This window comes from Kogia breviceps, chromosome 4 (assembly GCF_026419965.1).
Source record: "Kogia breviceps isolate mKogBre1 chromosome 4, mKogBre1 haplotype 1, whole genome shotgun sequence".
Classification (NCBI taxonomy): Eukaryota; Metazoa; Chordata; class Mammalia; order Artiodactyla; family Physeteridae; genus Kogia; species Kogia breviceps.
The window spans coordinates 175,544,580-175,554,156 of record NC_081313.1 but is presented as its reverse complement, the minus strand read 5'-3'; positions in this window follow the sequence as shown (position 1 = coordinate 175,554,156).

Genomic DNA, 9,577 nt, shown 5'->3' with positions numbered 1-9,577 from the left:
CCCATCCCTAAGGCCACACCCCCTCCTCTCTCACCTGGAGTACCCTCCCCAATGAGGTCTCTCCTCGCCTGCCCCGCCTCCCAAAAATCCGTTTCGCACATAGTGCCCAGAGAGCAACTAAAACCCAAATCAAAAGTATTTGTAGGGCTTCCCTGGTGGCACAGTGGTTGAGAGTCCGCCTGCCGATGCAGGGGACACGGGTTCGTGCCCCGGTCCGGGAGGATCCCACACGCCGCAGAGCGGCTGGGCCCGTGAGCCATGGCTGCTGAGCCTGCGCGTCCGGAGCCTGTGCCCCACAATGGGAGAGGCCACAACAGTGAGAGGCCCGCGTACTGAAAAAAAAAAAGTATATGTAAATAATATATCTGATAAGGTATTAATATACAGATTATAAAGAATTCCTACAACTCAACAACAAACCCAATTCAAAAATGGACAAAGGACTGAAGGAGACATTTCTCCAGAGAAGCTAGACAAATGGCCAATAAACAAATGAAAAGATGTTCAACATCATGAGCCACTAGGGGAAATGCAAATCAATGCCCCAGCAAGGGTCTTCCCTGGTGGTCCAGTGGTTAAGACTCCGTGCTCCCAATGCAGGGGGCCTGGGTTCGATCCCTGATGGTCAGGGAACTATATCCCACATGCATGCATGCCGCAACCCAGAGTTCGCATGCCACAACTGAGGAGCCCGTGTGCCACAACTAACTAAAGGAGCCTGTCTGCCGGAACTAAGACCCCGTGCAACCAAATAGATAAATAAAACTAAATAAATATTTTTTTTAAAACCACCAAGAGATGGCACTTACACCTATTCGGTTGGCTACTATCAAAAACACAAAACAAAACAGAAAATAGGGGCTTCCCTGGTGGCGCAGTGGTTGAGAGTCCGCCTGCCAATGCAGGGGACACGGGTTTGTGCCCCGGTCGGGGAGGATCCCGCGTGCCGCGGAGCAGCTGGGCCCGTGAGCCATGGCCACTGCGCCTGCGCGTCCGGAGCCTGTGCTCCGCAACAGGAGAGGCCACGGCAGTGAGAGGCCCGCGTACCACCAAAAAAAAAAAAAAAAAAAACAACCAAAAACAAAACAACAACAACAAAAAAAACAGAAAATAGCAAGTATTGGCGAGGATGTGGTGAAACTGGAACTCTCATACTCTGCTGTCAGAATATAAAACAATGCCAACACTGTGGAAAAAGAGTTTAGTGGTTCCTCAAAAAGTTAAACATAGAATTAAACGATTCAGCAGTTCCACTCCTAGATATATAACCACAAGAATTGAAAGCAAGGATTCAAACAAATACTTGTACACCAATGCTCATAGCAGCATTACTCACACTAGACAAAATGTGGAAGCAACCCAAATGACGTCCATCGACAGAAGAATGGATAAACAAAATGTGGTGTATCCACACAGTGGAATATTATGCAGCCTCTTCACTAAAAAGAAGTGAAGGTCCACCAGAGGGCAGACTGTAGAAGCAAGAACAGCTACAATCCTGCAGCCTGTGGAACAATAACAGAAAGATAGACAAGATGAAAAGGCAGAGGGCTATGTACCAGATGAAGGAACAAGATAAAACCCCAGAAAAACAACTAAATGAAGTAGAGAGAGGCAACCTTCCAGAAAAAGAATTCAGAATAATGATAGTGAAGATAATCCAGGACCTCGGAAAAACAATGGAAGCAAAGATCAAGAAGATGCAAGAAATGTTTAATAAAGACCTAGAAGAATTAAAGAACAAACCAACAGAGATGAACAATACAATGACTGAAATGAAAACCACACTAGAAGGAGTCAATAGCAGAATAACTGAGGCAGAAGAACGGATAAGTGACCTGGAAGACAGAATGGTGGCATCCACTGCTGTGGAACAGAATAAAGAAAAAGGAATGAAAAGAAATGTAGACAGCCTAAGAGACCTCTGGGACAACATTAAACGCAACAACATTCGCATTATAGGGGTCCCAGAAGGAGAAGAGATAGAGAAAGGACCCGAGAAAATATTTGAAGAGATTATAGTTGAAAACTTCCCTAACATGGGAAAAGAAATAGCCACCCAAGTCCAGGAAGTGCAGAGAGTCCCATACAGGATAAACCCAAGGAGAAACACACCGAGACACATAGTAATCAAACTGGCAAAAATTAAAGACAAAGAAAAATTATTGAAAGCAGCAAAGGAAAAATGACAACATACAAGGGAACTCCCATAAGGTTAACAGCTGCTTTCTCAGCAGAAACTCTATAAGCCAGAAGGGAGTGGCATGACATATTTAAAGTGATGAAAGGGAAGAACCTACAACCAAGATTACTCTACCCGGCAAGGATCTCATTCAGATCTGATGGAGAAATCAAAAGCTTTACAGACAAGCAAAAGCTAAGAGAACTCAGCACCAGCAAACCAGCTCTACAACAAATGCTAAAGGAAATCCTCTAAGTGGGAAACACAGAGAAGAAAAGGACGTACAAAAACAAACCCAGAACAATTAAGAAAATGGTAATAGGAACAACATATCGATAACTACCTTAAACGTGAATGGATTAAATGCTCCAACCAAAAGACAGAGGCTCACTGAATGGATACAAAAACAAGACCCACATATATGCTGTCTACAAGAGACCCACTTCAGACCTAGGGACACATACAGACTGAAAGTGACGGGATGGAAAAAGATATTCCATGCAAATGGAAATCAAAAGAAAGCTGGAGTAGCAATACTCATATCAGGTAAAATAGACTTTAAAATAAAGAATGTTACAAGAGACAAGGAAGGACACTACATAATGATCAAGGGATCAATCCAAGAAGAAAATATAACAATTATAAATATATATGCACCCAACATAGGAGCACCTCAATACATAAGGCAACTGCTAACAGCTATAAAAGAGGAAATCGACAGTAACACAATAATAGTGGGGGAATTTAACACCTCACTTACACCAATGGACAGATCATCCAAACAGAAAATTAATAAGGAAACACAAGCTTTAAATGACACACTAGACCATATAGATTTAATTGATATTTATAGGACATTCCATCCAAAAAATAGCAGATTACACTTTCTTCTCAAGTTCACACAAAACATTCTCCAGGATAGATCACATCTTGGGTCACAAATCAAGCCTCAGTAAATTTAAGAAAATTGAAATCATCTCAAGCATCTTTTCTGACCACAACGCTATGAGATTAGAAATGAATTACAGGGAAAAAAAACGTAAAAAACACAAACACATGGAGGCTAAACAATACATTACTAAATAACCAAGAGATCACTGAAGAAATCAAAGAGGAAATCAAAAAATACCTAAAGACAAAAGACAATGAAAACACGATGATCCAAAACCTATGGAATGCAGCAAAAGCAGTTTTAAGAGGGAAGATTGTAGCTATACAAGCCTACCTCAAGAAACAAGAAAAATCTCAAGTAAACAATCTAACATTACACCTAAAGGAGCTAGAGAAAGAAGAACAAACAAAACCCAAAGTTAGCAGAAGGAAACAAATCATAAAGATCAGAGCAGAAATAAATGAAATAGAAACAAAGAAAAGAATAGCAAAGATCAATAAAACTAAAAGCTGGTTCGTTGAGAAGATAAACAAAATTGATAAACCATTAGCCAGACTCATCAAGAAAAAGAGGGAGAGGACTCAAATCAATAAAATTAGAAATGAAAAAGGAGAAGTTACAACAGACACCGCAGAAATACAAAGCATCCTAAGAGACTACTACAAGCAACTCTATGCCAATAAAATGGACAACCTGGAAGAAATGGACAAATTCTTAGAAATGCACAACCTGCCGAGACTGAACCAGGAAGAAATAGAAAATATGAACAAACCAATCACAAGTAATGAAATTGAAACTGTGATTAAAAATCTTCCAACAAACAAAAGTCCAGGACCAGATTGGCTTCAGAGGTTAATTCTATCAAACATTTAGAGAAGAGCTAACACCCATCCTTCTCAAACTCTTCCAAAATATTGCAGAGGAAGGAACACTCCCAATCTCATTCTATGAGGCCACCATCACCCTGATACCAAAACCAGACAAAGATACTACAAAAAAGAAAACTACAGGCCAATATCACTGATGAACACAGATGCAAAAATCCTCAACAAAATACTAGCAAACAGAATCCAACAACACATTAAAAGGATCATACACCATGATCAAGTGGGATTTATCCCAGGGATGCAAGGATTCTTCAATATATGTAAATCAATCAACATGATACACCATATTAACAAATTGAAGAAGAAAAACCATATGATCATCTCAATAGATGCAGAAAAATCTTCTGACAAAATTCAACACCCATTTATGATAAAAACTCTCCAGAAAGTGGGCATAGAGGGAAACAACCTCAACATAATAAAGGCCATATATGACAAACCACAGCAAACATCATTCTCTATGGTGAAAAACAAAGCATTTCCTCTAAGATCAGGAACAAGACAAGGATGTCCACTCTCACCGCTATTATTCAACATAGTTTTGGAAGTCCTAGCCACGGCAGTCAGAGAAGAAAAAGAAATAAAAGGAATACAAATTGGAAAACAAGAAGTAAAACTGTCACTGTTTGCAGATGACATGATACTATACATAGAGAATCCTAAAGATGCCACCAGAAAACTACTAGAGCTAATCAATGGATCTGGTAAAGTTGCAGGATACAAAATTAATGCACAGAAATCTCTCATTCCTATACCCTAATGATGAAAACTCTGAAAGAGAAATTAAGGAAACACTCCCATTTACCATTGCAACAAAAAGAATAAACTACCTAGGAATAAACCTACCTAGGGAGACAAAAGACCTGTATGCAGAAAACTATAAGACACTGTTGAAAGAAATTGAAGATGATACAAGCAGATGGAGAGATATACCATATTCTTGGATTGGAAGAATCAATACTGTGAAAATGACTATACTACCTAAAGCAATCTACAGATTCAATGCAATCCCTATCAAATTACCAATGGCAATTTTTACAGAACTAGAACAAAAAATCTTAAAATTTGTATGGAGACACAAAAGACCCCGAATAGCCAAAGCGGTCTTGAGGGAAAGAAGCAGAGCTGGAGGAATCAGACTCCCTGACTTCAGACTATACTACAAAGCTACAGTAATCAAGACAATACGGTACTGGCACAAAAACAGAAATATAGATCAATGGAAAAGGATAGAAAGCCCAGAGATAAACTCACACACCTACGGTCAACTAATCTATGACAAAGGAGGCAAAGATATACAATAGAGAAAAGACAGTCTCTTCAATAAGTGGTACTGGGAAAACTGGACAGCTACATGTAAAAGAATGAAATTAGAACACTCCCTAACACCATACACAAAAATAAACTCAGGGCTTCCCTGGTGGCGCAGTGGTTGAGAATCCGCCTGCTGATGCAGGAGACACGGGTTCGTGCCCTGGTCCGGGAAGATCCCACATGCCGCGGAGCAACTAAGCCCGTGAGCCATGGCCGCTAGGCCTGCGCATTCGGGGCCTGTGCTCCGCAACGGGAGAGGCCACAACAGTGAGAGGCCCGCATACAGCAAAAAAAAAAAAAAAAAAAAAAAAAAAAAAAAAAAAAAAAAAAAAAAAAAATAAACTCAAAATGGATTAGAGACCTAAATGTAAGACCAGACACTATAAAACTCTTAGAGGAAAACATAGGAAGAACACTCTTTGACATAAATCACAGTAAGATCTTTTTTGATCCACCTCTTAGACTAATAGAAATAAAAACAAAAATAAACAAATGGGACCTAATGAAACTTAAAAGCTTTTGAAAAGCAAAGGAAACTAGAAACAAGGCGAAAAGACAACCCTCAGAATGGGAGAAAATATTTGCAAACGAATCAACGGACAGAGGATTAATCTCCAAAATATATAAACAGTTCATGCAGCTCAATATTAAAAAAACAAACAACCCAATCCAAAAATGGACAGATGACCTAAATAGACATTTCTCCAAAGAAGATATACAGATGGCCAAGAAGCACATGAAAAGCTGCTCAACATCACTAATTACCAGAGAAATGCAAATCAGAACTACAATGAGGTATCACCTCACACGAGTTAGAATGGGCATCATCAGAAAATCTACAAACAACAAATGCTGGAGAGGGTGTGGAGAAAAGGGAACCCTCTTGCACTGTTGGTTGGAATGTAAATTGATACAGCCACTATGGAGAACAGCATGGAGGTTCCTTGAAAGACTAAAAATAGAATTATTATATGACCCAGCAATCCCACTACTGGGCATATGCCCAGAGAAAACCATAATTCAAAAAGACACATGCACCCCAATGTTCATTGCAGCACTATTTACAATAGCCAGGTCATGGAAGCAAGCTAAATGCCCATCGACAGACGAATGGATAAAGATGTGGTACATATATACAATGGAATATTACTCAGCCATAAAAAGGAATGAAATTGGGTCATTTGTAGAGATGTGGATGGATCTAGAGACCATCAGACAGAGTGAAGTAAGTCAGAAAGAGAAAAACAAATATCATATATTAACGCATATATGTGTAACCTAGAAAAATGGTACAGATGAGCCGTTTTGCAGGGCAGAAATTGAGACCCAGATGTAGAGAACAAACGTATGGACACCAAGGGGGAAAAGTGGCGGGGGGATATGTAAAAAAAAAAAAGTGAAATTCTGGGTCTTCCCTGGTGGTCCAGTGGCTAAGACAACACGCTCCCGATGCAGGGGGCCAGCGTTCGATCCCTGGTCAAGGAACTAGATCCCACATGCTGCAACTAAGAGTTCGCATGCCGATGGGACTTCCCTAGTGGCGCAGTGGTTAAGAATCCGCCTGCCAATGCAGGGGACACGGGTTCGAGCCCTGGTCCAGGAAGATCCCACATGCTGCAGAGCAACTAAGCCTGTGCGCAACAACTACTGAGCCTGCGCTCTAGAGCCCGTGAGCCACAACTACTGAAGCCCACATGCCTACAGCCCATGCTCCGCAGCAAAGAGAAGCCACCGCAATGAGAAGCCCGTGCACCACACGAAGAGTAGCCCCCACTCGCCACACCTAGAGAAAACCTGCGCTCAGCAACGAAGACCCAATGCAGCCAATAAATAAATAAATAAACTTATATTTTTTAAAAAATGAGTTTTCATGCCGAAACTAAAGATCCCTCATGCTGCAACTAAGACCCAGAGCAGCCAAATAAATAAATAAATAAATATTAAACAAACAAACAAAAGAAGTGAAATTCTGACACGTGCTACATGGATGAACCTTGAAAACATTAAGTGAAATAAGCCAGACACAAAGGAACAAATATTCCACTTATATGAGGTCTCTAGAATAGGCAAATTCATGGAGAAATTAGAAGGATGGGTAGCAGGGGCTAGTGGGAGGTGGAAGGTTAGTATTTAATGGGGACAGTTTTTTTGGAAGATGAAAAAGTGCTGTAAATAGATCGTGATGTTGACTATAGAACATTGTGAATGTACTTTATGCCACTGAATCATACACTTAAACCATTTAAAAATGGTTAAAGCGGTAACATTAATATTATGTATATTTCACCATAATAAAATAAAGTGGCATCCACCTATTTGGGGTTTTTTAAATTTTATTTATTTATTTTTAAAAATTTATTTATTTTGTTTTATGTATTTTTGGCTGTGTTGGGCCTCCGTCGCTGTGCGCTGTCTTTCTCTAGTTGTGGCGAGCGGGGACTACTCTTCGTTGTGGTGCGCAGGCTTCTCATTGCAGTGGCTTCTCTTGGTGCGGAGCACAGGCTCTTGGTGTGCAGGCTTCAGTAGTTGCAGCACACGGACTCAGTAGTTGTGGCACACAGGCTTAGGTGCTCTGCAGCATGTGGGATCTTCCTGGACCAGGGATTGAACCCGTGTCCCCTGCATTGGCAGGCAGATTCTTAACCACTGCACCACCAGGGAAGTCCCACCTATTTTGATTTGTATCCAGTACATGAGATGGATTGATGGATGGGCAGAGGAATGGATAGATACATCATGATAAAGTAAATTTAGCACCATGTTAATTGTGGAACCTATGGGTATTCACTGTACTCTTCTTCCAACTTTTCTGAATGTTTGTAATTGTTCAGAGTAAAATGTTGGAAAAGAAAAACTGCCTCTTGGTGGATCTGGGTGGCGGCTTGTGTCACAAAAGAAGGGACAAGCAGACCCGGATGGCTTCCCGCCAAGAGGACACATTGCCCTCTGTGAGAGAGACTTGCCCAAAACTGGACACGGAATCTGACCCTCGGTTGGTCAAATTGAGGATGGAGGAATGTTGTAAACTGTGCCACAAGGATGACATCAGACTGGTAAAGTCTACAAGACAAACAGCCTAGTTTCTTCAACAAATATGTTGCAAGGGGGGAAAAGGAAGAAGAGGAATCCAGAACTTAAAGGAACCTGCCCCCAACCAAAGTCAATGCGTGGACCTTGTTTGGGGTTTTATTTGAACAAACTGTAAACAAACAAACACCAAATACTGAAGAGACAATTAGGGAAATCAAAACACTCTAAACTATAGAATGATATTGAGGAATTAAACTTTCCAGTTGTGATAATGACACTGTAGTTATTGTTTGTGGTAATATCTTTCAAGATAGATATCAAAATTTTTACAGATGAAATGCTATATCTTCTGAGATTTGCTTTCAAATGATCCAGTGGCATGGGTCAAGTTGAAACAAGACTGGCCATGGGGCTTCCCTGGTGGCGCAGTGGTTAAGAATCCACCTGCCAATGCAGGGGACATGGGTTCAAGCCCTGGTGCGGGAAGATCCCACATACCACGGAGCAACTAAGCCTGTGTGCCACACTACTGAGTCTGCACTCTAGAGCCCTCGAGCCACAACTACTGAGCCCGTGCACCTAGGGCCCGTGCTCCGCAACGAAGAGTAACCCCACTCACTGCAACTAGAGGAAGCCCACGCACAGCAACGAAGACCCAACGCAGCCCAAAATAAATAAATTATTTTTTTTTTAAAAAAGAGACTGGCCATGGGTATTAGAAACCATTGATGCTGGCTGTTGGTTAAGTGTAGGTTCATTACATTATTCTCCTTAGTTATGAATATGCTTTAAATTGGTCATAATAAAAGTTTTTAAAAGGTAGCTGCCCGATGCAAACTATTACACATAGTTTACAACAAGGATAAACAACAAGGTCCTGAGATTGGATCAAGATGGCAGAGGAGTAGGATGTGGAGCTTACCTTCTCCCACAGATACATCAAAAATACATCTACAGGGACTTCCCTTGTGGTCCAGTGGTTAAGACTCCGCGCTTCCACTGCAGGGTCATGGGTTCCATCCCTGGTAGGGGAACTAAGATCCCACATGCCGCAGGGCCAAAAAAAAAAAAAAAAAAAAAATTGACATGTGCAAGGATTCTCACAGAACATCTACTGAACTCTGGCAGAAGATACCAGACTTCCAAACGGGCAAGAAAATCTCCATGTAACTGGGTAGGGCAAAAGAAAAAAGAAAAAGAATAAAACAGAGAGAGAGAACAACAGGGTCCTACTGCATAGCACAGGGAACTATATACAACATCCTGTGATAA